This window comes from Phoxinus phoxinus, assembly GCF_949152265.1.
Source record: "Phoxinus phoxinus genome assembly, chromosome: 4".
NCBI lineage: Eukaryota > Metazoa > Chordata > Actinopteri > Cypriniformes > Leuciscidae > Phoxinus > Phoxinus phoxinus.
The window spans coordinates 41002140-41016714 of NC_136879.1; the positions used below are offsets into that span (position 1 = coordinate 41002140).

At 38.5% G+C, this 14575-nt stretch overlaps 1 long non-coding RNA gene across 1 annotated transcript; it reads left to right on the forward strand.

Annotated features, from left to right (window-relative positions):
• Positions 1–3621: 3621 nt before the first annotated feature.
• LOC306997132 lies at positions 3622–13989 on the forward strand. Its single transcript, XR_013797274.1, has 5 exons — positions 3622–3826; positions 4806–4849; positions 10310–10541; positions 10808–10915; positions 10999–13989. It is a non-coding gene; the product is annotated as an uncharacterized lncRNA (long non-coding RNA).
• Positions 13990–14575: the final 586 nt, after the last annotated feature.

The window sequence follows — 14575 nt, forward strand, 5'->3', positions numbered from 1 at the left end:
TAAACCATGCTAGTGCAATTCCACTAATGCCAACATAATGTTCGAGTCTATTTAAAAGGATGTTGTGGTCAATGGTGTCAAATGCAGCACTAAGATCAAGTAACACAAATAGATCGCTGACCAAAACTGGACCAATCAGTGCAGTGATATGTATCTGATACAATAAAGCCACTCCCCCTGTATATCTCACTCCAAATCAAAGCAGTTTATAGTGAAACAAACTTTAGAGACCAAATTGTCCATCTTTTGCTCCTTGCTATTGCTTCATGTAATAAGTTTACACAAGAGTTTACACACTACGGTGTGCACCGGACAACAACAACAAAAAAGAAAAGAAAAAAAGGACTTTCACCCTGAGGCTTACCAGTAGGGCGGCTAGCTGGGCAGTGAGTATCCTAAAACCACACCACTCACCAAATTCCACTCCACACAAACACACACACTCGCTAAGTGAGGGAAACGCAGGTGCCAACGGCAAAACACTCGGTGAAGGAAACACCACCACCAAAGACAGCTAGCTTCCTTATCAATTGACAAGTTATATTACATTTTGCTTTTAAATATATATAAATATAATACATGTATTCATGTGTCACATGACATTTGGAAATGTTTTTGGGGTAGACCTGGGGCCTCATTTATAAAGCTTGCGTACGCACAAAACGGGGCTGAAAACATGCGTACGCCAGTCCCTTCGCAAAAGGTGGGATTTATAAAGAAAAACTTGACGTGAAAATATGCGCACCTCCACGCAAACTCTGACCCATGCGTACGCACATTTTGAGGAACAGTTGAGGAACTGACTGCGGATAAAGGGAATTAACCCTTTGCAAAATGGCAAAATTAAGTTTGACATATTTCAATATTTACAATATTTACAAGTTGCTCTTAGGTCCCGGTTACAACAAAAAATACAAACTAGAAAAAAAAGTTTGTTGAGACAAACTTTAAGTTAGCTTGAGAAAGCCGGACCAGAGAGTTTGAAGAAGTTTAAAGTAGTTTGATGTTTAAAGTAGGTTAAAGTTTGATTGATAGATAGATAGATTAGTAAGAAAGAAAGTAAGATAGATAAGTTAGTTAGTTAGACAGACAGACAGACAGACAGACAGACAGACAGACAGACAGATAGATAGATAGATAGATAGATAGATAGATAGATAGATAGATAGATAGATAGATAGATAGATAGATAGATAGATAGATAGATAGATAGATAGATAGATAGATAGATATATTTAGAATGGTAGTTTAATTGAGTATAGGGCTTCAGGGAGTTTAGATGTGAGTTTTTGGCTTGTACACTAATGGCCCACCGTAGTCTTGGCTCAATTTGAACACTCTGCAATGTAAGTCTATGGGATTTTTATGATTTTTAATATTCATTTTTAAGAAAACTGAAAGTCAAATCAGTTTATAGCTTATAGCACATTTACAGCTTATAGCACACCAAGTCAGAACAGTCTGAAGGTCTGACCCGAGTTTGGAGTTTGTAGAGTTAAAGCTCTAGGAGGAGTTACAGTTGAAAAAATTTCGCTCAGAAGAATAAGAAAAAGAAGATTAATAATAAGTTTACATAGGATTTCAGTAAGTTCTGAAGCCAACTTTCTCAAGCCAACTTAATAACATTAAATCACCATTATGGGTCCTAAAGATACATGTTTAGTTTAAGGACATAAAAGGAACTATATGCTGAAAGTACGTAAATTTAATTTCTTTCACTTCCATTCTTAAATGGATGTAGGCCTATCACTCATTATGTGATTAATGTGATAAGGTGTAAATGATTAAATCTGATCGCTGAAAAAACTAATTTCCTTGCTCCTTTAATATATGCATGGCTAATGAGGTAATTTGTATTGTTGAAATGTCGCGTAACAACGTTGCTACAGCTCTGTCGCGTCTTACAATTCTACGTTGTTACAATGTTGCGAGCACGTAGACAGCGACGTTGCCATAGCAGAAATGCAACGTGCCAGAGACGTTGCCACAACGTAAATGTGTTTGCTGGGTATGGACACACAAGATTAAAAAAGTCTTTGGTAATAATGTAGAAGCCTGCTGATGGTAATTGTGAATTATGTGATATTCCAGAGTCTGAGCATGTTATACTACAGTGTCCTAAATATCAGGAAGAAAGACTAAGATTAAGTTCACAATTTCAAAGGAACCAGTTAAGATTACATTTAGAAGACATCCTACAAAGAAGCTCAGGTGAAATATGTTTTAAATATATATTTAACTTGCTGAAGAATACAGGACTAATGAAAATAATTTAGGTGCTGTTGTTTTTTTCAATAATAGGACAGATTAGACTCCAGTATCACACCCCAGTCCAGCAGGTGGCGGTAATGCACCATTCAAGTTAGTTGCCAACCGCCATAAAATTGAAAGAAGAAGAAGGAGAAGAAGTTCCTCATTACATTTTACTAAAGTAATAGCAGAGGGGAGTTGGGAGACTTTAAACTTAACTGGAACTGGTTTTGCTTGGAAAGTAGAGGAATGGGCTGCCGGGATGTCAATAAATAACAAATCATTTTCACTAACGACAATCACTTCCCCAATACCCCCTTGGTTATTTAGTCAACCTGATGTAGATCTAATAATACATGAAAGTATTAAAAACGGAAATGTTGACATTAAAAGTCATACAATCGAATATATTAAAACTATGTATTTTGCATTTTTACCAATATACACAGATGGATCAAGAAACCCAGAGACAGGTCGTACTGGCTCAGCATTTTATATCCCAGAATTTAAAATAGGAAAATATGGTAGGCTAACAGATGGGACCTCAGTGTATACTGCAGAAATGGTGGCAATTCAGATGGCACTTAGCTGGGTGGAAGAAGTAATGCCAAACAAAGTAGTAATTTGTTCGGATTCTATGGCATCACTTATAAGCTTACAAACGTACCAAACCGTTAGATTAGATATTTATTTCGAAATATTGAATATAATGTATAGATTAAGGCAAGCAGGAATAATAATTCAATTTGTTTGGGTACCCGCTCATGTAGATATTCCAGGGAACGAAAGATCGGATAAAATGGCTAAAGAGTCACTGAAATTAAATACTCCCACGATTACAGTTGCATTAAGTAGGATGGAAGGGAAAAGTATTATAAAAGAAGCTTGCATCCAGATTTGGCAAAAATACTGGAATGAATGCAAAACCGGAAGGCATTTTTATAATATTCACAAATTTGTTAGACAAAGAGCTAGAACAATGCATTTAAGTAGAATGGATCAAGTTATTTTATCAAGATTAAGGATGGGGCATACTAAACTAAATTCCACACTTTTTATAATAGGAAAACATGATACTGGATTATGTGAATTCTGTCCAGTAAAGGAAACAGTTGAACATGTGGTATTATCTTGCCCCAATTACGAACAGGAAAGGAATGAGCTAATAAGAAAGATACAGGAAATGGGATGCAAAGAAATAACAATTAACAACATGTTAAATCTGGGAATTGGACATTGGGAAAGTATAAGAGCAGTTTTAAAATTCATTAAGCATAGTGGTCTTAAGAATAGAATATAGACATCTTTTGACATACTACTAGAATGAAATCACTTCACACTCCAGCACAGGTGGTGGCGGTATGCATCATAAAGCTGGTATGCGACCCGCCATTAAATTCAAAAGAAGAAGAAGAAGAAGAAGTTCCTCATTGTGAAGTTTTGTTTTTCCCTGGTGAACATCTCTGAGCGTTTCTTCCCGTTGTTTAGTCTTCCCGTGGATTACTCTTGGACTGTTTATTCTCTTCGTGATTGTTTGCTGCTGTCCTGAACTGCTTTCTATTGTGGACTGATTTATGTAAGTTTGCTGCCTGACTTTATGCCTGTTTTCAGATTATGAGTTGCTTTGTCTCTATGTTGTGTTTGCTGGTTATTGACCCTGATTGTACGACAAGATTACAATAAAGCTGCAAATGAATCCTCCCTTTGCTGAAGCCTCGTTACAATTAAGTGAAGTTTTGAGTTTATATTATAGAAGTGTCATAAAACCGGAATAAGGTTATGTATGTGTTTTTCTGCCAACAGTTTGATGTATTTTTGGACTTAAATTAACGCTCATTATAAAAAAGAAAAAAAAAGAAAACTCCACATATAATTTTGGTGGATTGAGTCTGTGGAAATATCATTTAAATGGGTTTAGCTTTTATTTTGATGTTAATGTATGTTTATAGCCATATCTGTGACCTGTGTATTAGATGAATTGCAATTATTGTTAGGGAGGACGATAATTAATGTGTATTTTCTCATGCATCTTCAGCTGAAAGACAGTGAATCTGAAGGTGTGTGTGTTTATTGTCTGTCCTCTGTCAATAAACTGCAGATGTGGTTCATTTGTGTTGCTGGGTGAAATCTGCTATATATTTACAATAAATTGTTTGATAAAAAATAAATTTTTTGACTAATTTCACTGGTGTGTAATTTGGATTTGTATGAAAGTTTAAAGACAAAACATTTAGCCTATTATCTTAATAACCAGATTATCTTGTTTAATTCTATAGTTACCTTCTACACAAAACATAATTTTCAACGATACAATTTTTGCTGAAAAATAAGCCAAATCTAGGAATATAAATGCACTTATATCATAATCTTGTACAGCAGTTGTCGTTCACATTTTGACTATAATAAGAGGATGACAAAACTAACCTTTGGTACATCAAAAATATAATATTTGATCAGCAGATCTCACTTGTTTTCTGTTATTAAATCAGGGTTCACTTGAAAATTCACATTTATCCTTGAACTCATTCTAAAAACTTCATGTTTTAATGTTTCAGACCCGATGGAAGTGAACGAGCAAAGGCAAGAACTGAAGTTAAAGGTGATGATGCTGTAGTTTGTTTCGGCCTCTTGACACCAATAAAATGAGCTTAATGTGCCAATTTACAGCAGATCTCAGACATCACCATAATGAATGAGCTGAAAACAGGGAACTTTTGGAGACAAAGAGGTTTTCAGCAGCAGTTAAACATGATGGCCAGTGATGTAGTGTTGCCTGGAGAAGTGGGTATACTCTTAATTTAGGCCCCCAATATTTTTTTAAGCGTCCCAGCAAAGGATGAACGCTCTGTGTTATAAACAGTGACATGTAAGAATATAGAATTAATAAAATAGAACATATAGAATTACTAGTATTCTTGCATATCGGCCGTACGCAGGGTTTTATAAATACTGAGGTCCCATACATTATCGGGGACGCCCCCTCCCCCCAGCAATATCATTTTTTCCTGATTTTTTTCAAGATTTTCCTGATCTCGATATGAGTATTTTAAGGTGTTTTGAAGGCAAAACGGCAGCTTTAAAAGCATATCCACTCTAGATCCACTCTACAAGATGGAAATGCTGAATGTTTATGCTTATTGTTGAAAATACACAATCACATATTCGAAACAGGAATGGCCTTAAATAAGAAATGATTCAAGTATTATTTTGCATAGTTGTTACATTTCAAACAAACTCCAATGCAATCCTTCTGTGTCCAGAGGCATATGAGCAATTAGTGAATCAGTGCAGCACCAAATTAGAGTTAATATTAGGGAGTTATTTCACAACTTTATATACACTCAAAAAAATGACTGCGGTCCGGACCTCGGGTACCTCAATGATGGGTACGACCAGTGGTGTAGTCTATTTTTTTGTAGTGAGTATACTGTGATTACATATACTGTACAATACTATACTGTACTATACTGTCAATTTATTATAAGCAACACAAGACTTTAACAGCCAATGACATTTACAGACTGGACTGATTTTCTACTGTTTAGTGTTAATCACCATCTAACTCAGCCAATTAAGAGCTACATTTAGCCTTAAGCCCCGTTCACACCGCCAGCGATTTTGTCGCTGTGTGTCGCTAGTCTCTGTACTGTGAAGTCGCTTGTGGGCGTTGGTAGTGCTGTCGCTCTAATGTTATTGGTTGACTGGACGTCTGGCCATATCTATACTAAATACCATCACAAGTGATAACTAACTTTATATTATTTTATTTGACTAGAAATTATAGGCTCAAAAGAAACGGTATGCTGTTGGGAGAGTGTTTTTACATTCCCATAGCAGTATTCAGTGGATTAAATCATTTACTAGATTAACGATCGATCAAGCAACAAATTAAACTCACTCATATGGTCATTAATGACTAAAACGTCATTCGTATTTGACAAATAATTAGGGATGGGACGAAATATCGTTTGACAAAATATCGCGATACAAAACGTGACGAAATGCATCGAGGTCGAAAAAAATGGATCGCGAAATTAAAAAAAATTATATCCGGGGTACGGTGCGGTACGTCATCACGTCAAGACAGCGCATCTTGCAACAACAATACTGCAGTCTACAGCGAGCTAACAAATATTATCATTAGCACCAACTGCCTTGCCCCCAAACAGCCGACCATGGAGTTAAATGAGGTCGAAATTGAGGATGCTCCGCCTGGATACAAGTCATATGTCTGGCGATTTTTTGGCTTTCTCATTAAAAAAGACAAAGACGGCAATAGAGTAACTGACAAGACTAAGACTGTGTGTAAGCTATGCCATGCTGTCATTCCGTACACCACATCCAACACATCAAACATGAACCACCACCTTCAACGTCACCATAAAAATGTGAAGACGGCCCCGGAGAAAACGAGCCTACCGAAGGGACAGCTGACCATGAAACAAGCGCTGACACCAACTCTACCTCCGTCAAGTCCGCGTGCAAAACAGATAACCAGGCTCATTGGCGAATTCATAGCGGACTATATGGCTCCATTTAACATGGTAGAGAACAGAAAATTCATCCAAATGTTCAATGTGCTGGAGCCTAAGTTTAAGATGCCATGTCGAGGACATTTTTCAGAGAAGGTAATCCCAGAAATTTACAATGAAACCAAACAAAGCGTGAAAGAGTATCTAAAAAATGCCGACTGTGTCGCCCTGACCACCGACAGCTGGACCTCGCGTGCAACACAGAGTTATGTAACCATCACGGCAGAAGTCATCAACGAGAAATGGGAGAGAAAAAGCTTTGTGTTGCAAACTCGTGAGCTGAGTGAAAGTCATACTGGTGTTAACATAGCTCACGTGTTGAGAAATGCTCTGAGTGAGTGGGAGCTAACGAGGCCACAAACAACCATTGCTTGTGTCACAGACAACGCAAGCAACATGGACATTGCTGTGAGAGAGAGCGGTCTCCATCCTCACATCAAGTGCTTAGCGCATGTTGTGAATCTGGCCAGTAAGCGAGGCTTGGCTGTATCCCGCGTCGCGCGCCTTCTTGGTCGTGTGCGAAGAATAACTACATTCTTTCACAGGAGCACCACGGCCACCGCCGTCCTGACCAACAAGCAAACCCAGTTAGAGCTGCCTCGGCATAAACTCATCACCGATGTCCAGACCAGGTGGAATAGCACTTACGACATGCTGGCGCGCTACCTGGAGCAACAAGCAGCTGTCTCAGCAGCGCTGAGCTGCCCAGGAATCCGAAGGAATGCGAGAGAAATTGACACTCTGGATAACACTGATATATCAGATGTCGAGGACATAGTGAAACTGCTTAAGCCACTGAAGACAGCCACAACAGTTGTCTGTGATGAAAAAGAGCCCACTGTTTCACTGATAATGCCACTGAAGTTCATGATCGAGCAAAGCATGTCACCAGACGAAAATGACAGACAGACCATCGCCAACATGAAAAGCGCTATTCTACTCGACATCTCGGACCGGTACTCTGGGGACTGTAATGACATGCTGCAGGAGTGCACTGCGCTTGACCCACGATTCCGAAGCCTGTCCCATCTGAATGATGAACAACGCGAGTCCGTCTATGCCCGAATACGTGAAAAAGCTTCAGCACTTCATGAGCAACGCAACCAGGTAGGCTAACTTTTATTGAAAAAAAAAAAACGAGGTGCCCTGCGCGTGTGTGTAACTCTGTAGGCCAGAGCCCGAAAACGTATTTTATCATATTGTTTTTTTGTTTTTTTATTAGTCGATGAGAGAGAGAGAGAGAGAGAGAGAGAGAGAGAGAGAGAGAGAGAGAGAGAGAGAGAGAGAGACTGACTCTGTGTGCGTGTGTCTGTAAGAGAGGGAGGGAGTGAAGGATTTAAAGACAGAAATGTTTGAGCTAGTTTTATTTTATTTTTTTCAGACCAGTGATATAGATGAAAGAACCACTAGGGCCAGTGCTTCAACATCAGGGGCAGCAGCAGAGCAGGCCAGGGTCATGGTTGAGGCAGCACAGGGAGCAGAGCAGAGCCAGGAAGAGCCAGTGGAAGGAGAAAGGCTATGCAGGACGTGACACAGCCTCCCCCACCAACAAAGACAGCGTTAGAAGATCTCCTTGGGAGCTCCTACACTACTGTTGTTGAGACAGTGCAGTCCAGCAGAGGGATTGAAATGGAGATACTCTCCTACAGAAATGGGATTCCTATCCCACTCAACAGTAGTCCACTTGAGTGGTGGAAAGTTAATGCATATGCTTACCCCATACTTGCCCCCCTTGCCAAAGCCTACCTTTGCATTCCTGCTACGTCAGTGCCCAGTGAGCGTGTCTTTTCCACAGCAGGAGACATTGTGTCTGCTAAAAGATCACTGATTACACCAGAACATGTTGATATGCTAGTTTTTTTGAAGAAGAACCAGTCCTGAGATAACTTAACCTAGGATTAGAGCAGCACTAAGGGACTGTTCTTGTTTGTGTTTGGCCAGTTAGGCCTTGTGTTTCCCTGTGTGCAGCTGAAACAAAAATAAATAAAGTTGTTGTTATACAGTAATATTTTTTCCTTTTTTTTCCTTTTTTTGATATCGTATCGTGACGTATCGTATCGTGACCCTGGCATATCGAGGTGCATCGTATCGTGAGTTTAAGTGTATCGTCCCATCCCTACAAATAATACAGTTTCTTGTCTCTAGTAGTCAACACAATGCAGGGGAAACTGTAAAGTGAACTGCAGCAGTGCTAAACTTGCATCAAAAACTTACAACACTCGAACTATAAATGAATTAAACTCACTGAGACTGTCGACAGTTTCTTTTCCATGCATCATTTTATTATATCCATGAGTGTGGTTAGTCAAATCATATAAAACAGTGAAATCGCCCTCGAACTCTGTCTTGCCTGCACTCCGAGACGGTGACGTAACGTGAGCTCCACTGAAAGTCTTCTTTCCTATTGGTTGTCGCTCGCGAAAATCGCTTCTCATTTGCATAAAGTTGAAATTTCTGAACTTTTGTCGCTTGTCTCCTGTCGCTTGACACGCCCACATTCTGTCGCCAACGGTCACTGTCGCTCGTGTCGCCGGAAGTCGCCAGCGCTCCATTGAAATGAATGGGATCTTGTCGCTTTGTCGCTGCGTGTCGCTGGCGGTGTGAACGGGGCTTTAGATGCTATATGAATATGGTCCCTGAAGCACAGGTTTTATCAGCTGACAATAAAAATATATAAAAAATAGCCTAATAATTAAAACATTATAGGCACAAATATATTTACTTTTAGAAATGGTGTTTTTGTTTTGGCAAGTTTACTGTTTAAATTAAAACAAGTATGAAAACTTGTTTGATATTCCTTTTTAAAAAATTTTTTTAGATTTCATTATTATTAATATTTTAAAGTAGCTACATTTTACTGTGCAATTTCTTTCATAATTTCTTTGAGTTAGACCGAACTTTTATTTTGGTGGGTTGTAGACATTTGAGTTTGTGCGTTTTAATAAACTATTATTATTATTATTAGGCCTACTTGAAGTATACTCCACAGTGCAATAGTAATATATTTATGTTATAATTTCTTCAAGTTATACCGAACATCCCAGAGACGCGTAGAACAGCTGCAGTCTCTTTGAGCTTTAATATTCACAGACATATCGAGATTTGATTAATCATTAAAAAATGACCAAATTTCGTGACGTTCTTCTTTAGACAGTAAGTTCCATATGTGAGTGGATTACGCGATTCGATCCGTGTCGCTTCGCAAACACAGACGCGGTGAATTTAAGAATGAAAGTGTGAAAGTTCTGAAACAAAACGAAGTTGTTGCGTATCCTCACGCTTTTTTAAGTGGGCATACGGAAATACTTGGCATTTCATAGTGGGTATACGGCGTATACCTGCGTATCACGTAGACTACACCACTGGGTACGACCCTGACTGGGTGTTTTTTATTCACATGAGATTGGACTAGCTACTAAATGATGCGCATCAGAGGGGATTTAGAAAAGGGAATACGCAATGCTGACTGAAAAAGAAGTGGGTATACCCTGCACTACACCAGTGATGATGACTCTGTACTTTTGCAGATTGGATAAAAACACAGTGATCACAGTTCACACCTGCAGTGAAGCCCCTCCCACAACAATTCACCAATAAATACTGGGAATATTCCCATCATCCTACAAGAGGACAAACTCCAGGAGTAGCAGCTGAAATCTGTGTGACTGTTAAAGATGGAGTTTATTAAAGAGGAGATTGAAGACATGAGGGATCCAGAACCATCCAGAATAAAACATGAAGATACTGAGGAACAAATAGGTTGGTGTCCATTCTTGATTCTTCATTGTTGACTGCTTTGGTAGATGTAAATGAATAAGCAGTATATGGATAATAAATGATAGAGAAATACATCCAAATGATCATAACCTTGTATATAGCAGTTGTCAAACATATTTTAACTACATAAACAAGTGAATGACAGAACAAAACTTTGCCACATTAAATATCTAATACATTATCTCTGTTGCTTTCTAAATCAGGGTTCACTTAAACTGATATTGAAACTGTATTTCTGTGTATTTTAGACCAGGTGAGAGTGAAAGAGCAAAGACAAGAACTGAATGAAGAGGAGGAACATCGTAACTTTACAATTCAAAGAACAAAAGCCAAAAAGCTGCACACCTGCACTCAGTGTGGAAAGAGTTTCTCACAGAAAGTAAACCTTAACCAACACATGAGAATTCACACTGGAGAGAAACCGTATACATGCACTCAGTGTGGAAAGAGTTTCTCACAGAAAGTAAACCTTAACCAACACATGAGAATTCACACTGGAGAGAAACCGTATACATGCACTCAGTGTGGAAAGAGTTTTACTCATGCATCAACTCTCACTCATCATCTGCGCGTTCACTCTGGAGAAAAACAGTTTAGCTGTGATCAGTGTGGTAAAGATTTTATTTCATCATCAAATCTAAAACAACACCTGAAAGTTCATTCAGACGAGAAGCCTTATGTGTGTTCTCTCTGTGGAAAGAGTTTTTCAAGGCTGGACAGTTTTAAACAGCACCAGAAAACACATAATGAAGTGAGAGATTATATGTGCTTTGACTGTGGGAAGAGATTTACTAGAGATGACAATCTGAAACTGCATCAACGAATTCATACTGGAGAAAAACCTTACAAGTGCTCATATTGTGACAAGAGTTTCACTCAGTCTGGATCTCTGAAATCACACGAGCGACTTCATACTGGAGAGAAGCCTTATCACTGTACTCAGTGTGGAAAGAGTTTTACTGATTCTGGAAACCTGAAATCACATGAGCGAGTTCACACTGGAGAGAAACCGTATACATGCACTCAGTGTGGAAAGAGTTTTTCTCAAGCATCAACTCTCAGTCGTCATCTGCTCCGTCACTCTGGAGAAAAAACATTTAACTGTGATCATCAGATCTAAAATCACACCTGAAAGTTCATTCAGACGAGATGCCTTATGTGTGTTCTCTCTGTGGAAAGAGTTTTTCAAGGCTGAACACTTTTAAACTGCACCAGAAAACACATAATGAAGTGAAAGATTATGTGCTTTGACTGTGGGAAGAGCTTTACTACAGAGGATCATCTGAAACTGCACCAAAGAATTCATACTGGATAAAAACTTCACAAGTGCTCATATTGTGACAAGAGTTTCACTCGGTCTGGATCTCTGAAATCACACGAGCGACTTCATACTGGCTAGAGACGTACGACTGCACTCAGTGTGGAAAGAGTTTCACTAAATCAAGTAATCTAGTGTATCGTATTAGAAAGCATTGTTCTGCGTCACAGTGAGCAAACACAGTTGTTTTTGAGTTGTAACTTTCTGACTTGTCATTTAGCTGTCAGTGTACGGCAGTTCTTAGTAAAACAATAAAAACGTCCTGTGGCCTGTTGCACAAAGCCGGTTTCAGTTGCTAACAGGTAAAGTTCGAGATTAGTTTGAGCAAACTCTGGCTTTTTCAGGCACAATAAAGTGGATTGGTTTTTAGTTGTGTTCATCGCCATGGTAACTTGCGCTACACGGCTAACCTGTCCTCCGGAGCAAGTTTTATTCTGGGTTAGAGATCGCTGACCAAAACTGGACCAATCAGTGCAGTGACATGAATCTGACACAATAAAGCCACTCCCCCTGTATCTCTCACTCCAAATCAAAGCAGTTTATAGTGTGAAACAAACTTTAGAGACCAAATTGTCCATCTTTTGCTGCTAATTCAGGGTCGGCCCGGCCACCTAGGTCACTGTGCCCCCTCACCTCTGGTCAGCACACCACCCTGCCTCCGAACGCGGCTTCAGCCGCTGAGACTCAGCAACAGGCACGCTACCACTGTGCCCTCTTATTCCTGACATATTATAATTAACTACATATATATATAATAATAATAATAAAAAACGATTTTGTAAATTAATTTAGTTTTACCATGATTAAATCAGCTTTGCAACTTTGCACATGCACTCGCGACAGGCGATTAACTAAATTACGTCACTAGCAGCTTGTATGTAATTGGTTGATTATGACTGTACGTCATGAGGTTAAGTATTTTTTTCAGTCAGCAACTTATAACGTTACTCTTTATTCATAATCTGTATTCGTCTAAAACACTGAACGTGCTTGATCAAAAGCAATAATGGATTTAAGGAAATGGTTTACCACCACCTCGACAACAGTGAAAACTGTCATGGCTAGCACTAGCACTAGCACCAGTGATGTCGACACGCCAGTGACAGAGCCCCAGCCCAGCGACGGCAGACGAGCTACGGATGGGCCTTTGCAAGTCAGATTATGTTCGTATCCCACACACTTACTTGGCACCAGAAATAGATCATTTTTACACACGTGGTTTCAGAAAAGAGATTGGCTCGAGTATTCGGTTAAAGCAGATGCGGCCTTCTGCTACCTGATTGAAATTTGAAACACTAATACAAAAAGGAAAGAATAATGCATTGACTTGGGTATATAATATGCCTAACGTTCACGCATTAACTGTCATTCAGATTGACTATCAGAGATATTAAAATACATAATCTTCTGAGTTTTATGATAGGCCTTGTGTTTTATTTTAATTAAAATGTATTATAGGCAAGGCAAGGCAAGTTTATTTATATAGCACATTTCATACACAGTGGTAATTCAAAGTGCTTTACATAGAAGAAATTAAAATAATCAAAAGAAATAAGAATAATTAAAAGAAAATAAATAAAAATACAGTGCAAACAGTCGGACGAATAGCCTAATATATATTTCAAAATGATGCGTGTGGTGATTACATTTATTTATTTCATTAATAATGCCACAGTAGCAATTTCACTGGATCTAAACAAATCAATCTAACCATAGATGTGACCAGTAGCGGTGGCTTTCTTAATCTATTTAAAATCATTTTGCAAGGGTTATATGACGTTAGTGTATATATATATATATATATATTTTTTTTTGACCATCGGTGGTCTACGAAATTTCCCAGTAGATTTTTTGGTCCCACTTCGCCCCTGAAACCAGGTATGATGACTCAATACAGATTTACACAGACGGACCCAAAGATCCAATAACTGGCAAGACGGGTGCATCTGTATTCATCCCAGAATACAACATTAACATCCTAAAAAGTTGAAATAATGGCCATTATTTTAGAGGAAGTTAAACCGCATATGATAGTCATCTTCTCAGATTCCATGTCCTCGCTATCAAGTATTCAGAGTGGAAAATCTATATGTAAGCAAGATCTTTTAGATGAAATAATTTTTTTAGATTAACTCAACAAACGGAAAAGAACTAGAGAGGGCAACGGAAAATGGATTGAGTTTTAAAAAACCTATGGAGTTTGCCTGGCACACCATAACTAAGGATGATCTTAATGAAAGAAACTCAGCTTGCAAATAAGATTTAGGTTTTATTATTTTATTTTATTTTGTTTTGTTTAGTAACAACATCCCAATGAGTTCACACTTCAATCCATAAGATGGCGGTAATGTGTCTCGTTTGCAAACTGCCAATAAAAACAACAGATGAAGAAGTTCCTCATTGTGAACTATACATGATTCAAAATAAAGTAGACAGTATAAGAGAGATGACAAATAGAAGGAAAGAACAAGTGGTAATAACAAGACTTAGGATTGGACATTGTAAGTTAAATGGAACTCTTCGCATGTTAGGTAAACATCCAACAGGCCATGAATGCGATGAATGTCAAGAGGAGGAAACAGTTAGTCACATTTTTATATCATGCAGGAAATTTTTCAAAAGAAAGACAAGAGTTGAAAAATAGCTTGAAAAATTGGTATAGGACAGTAGGGGAGAGCCGGGACGATTGAAACGCGGG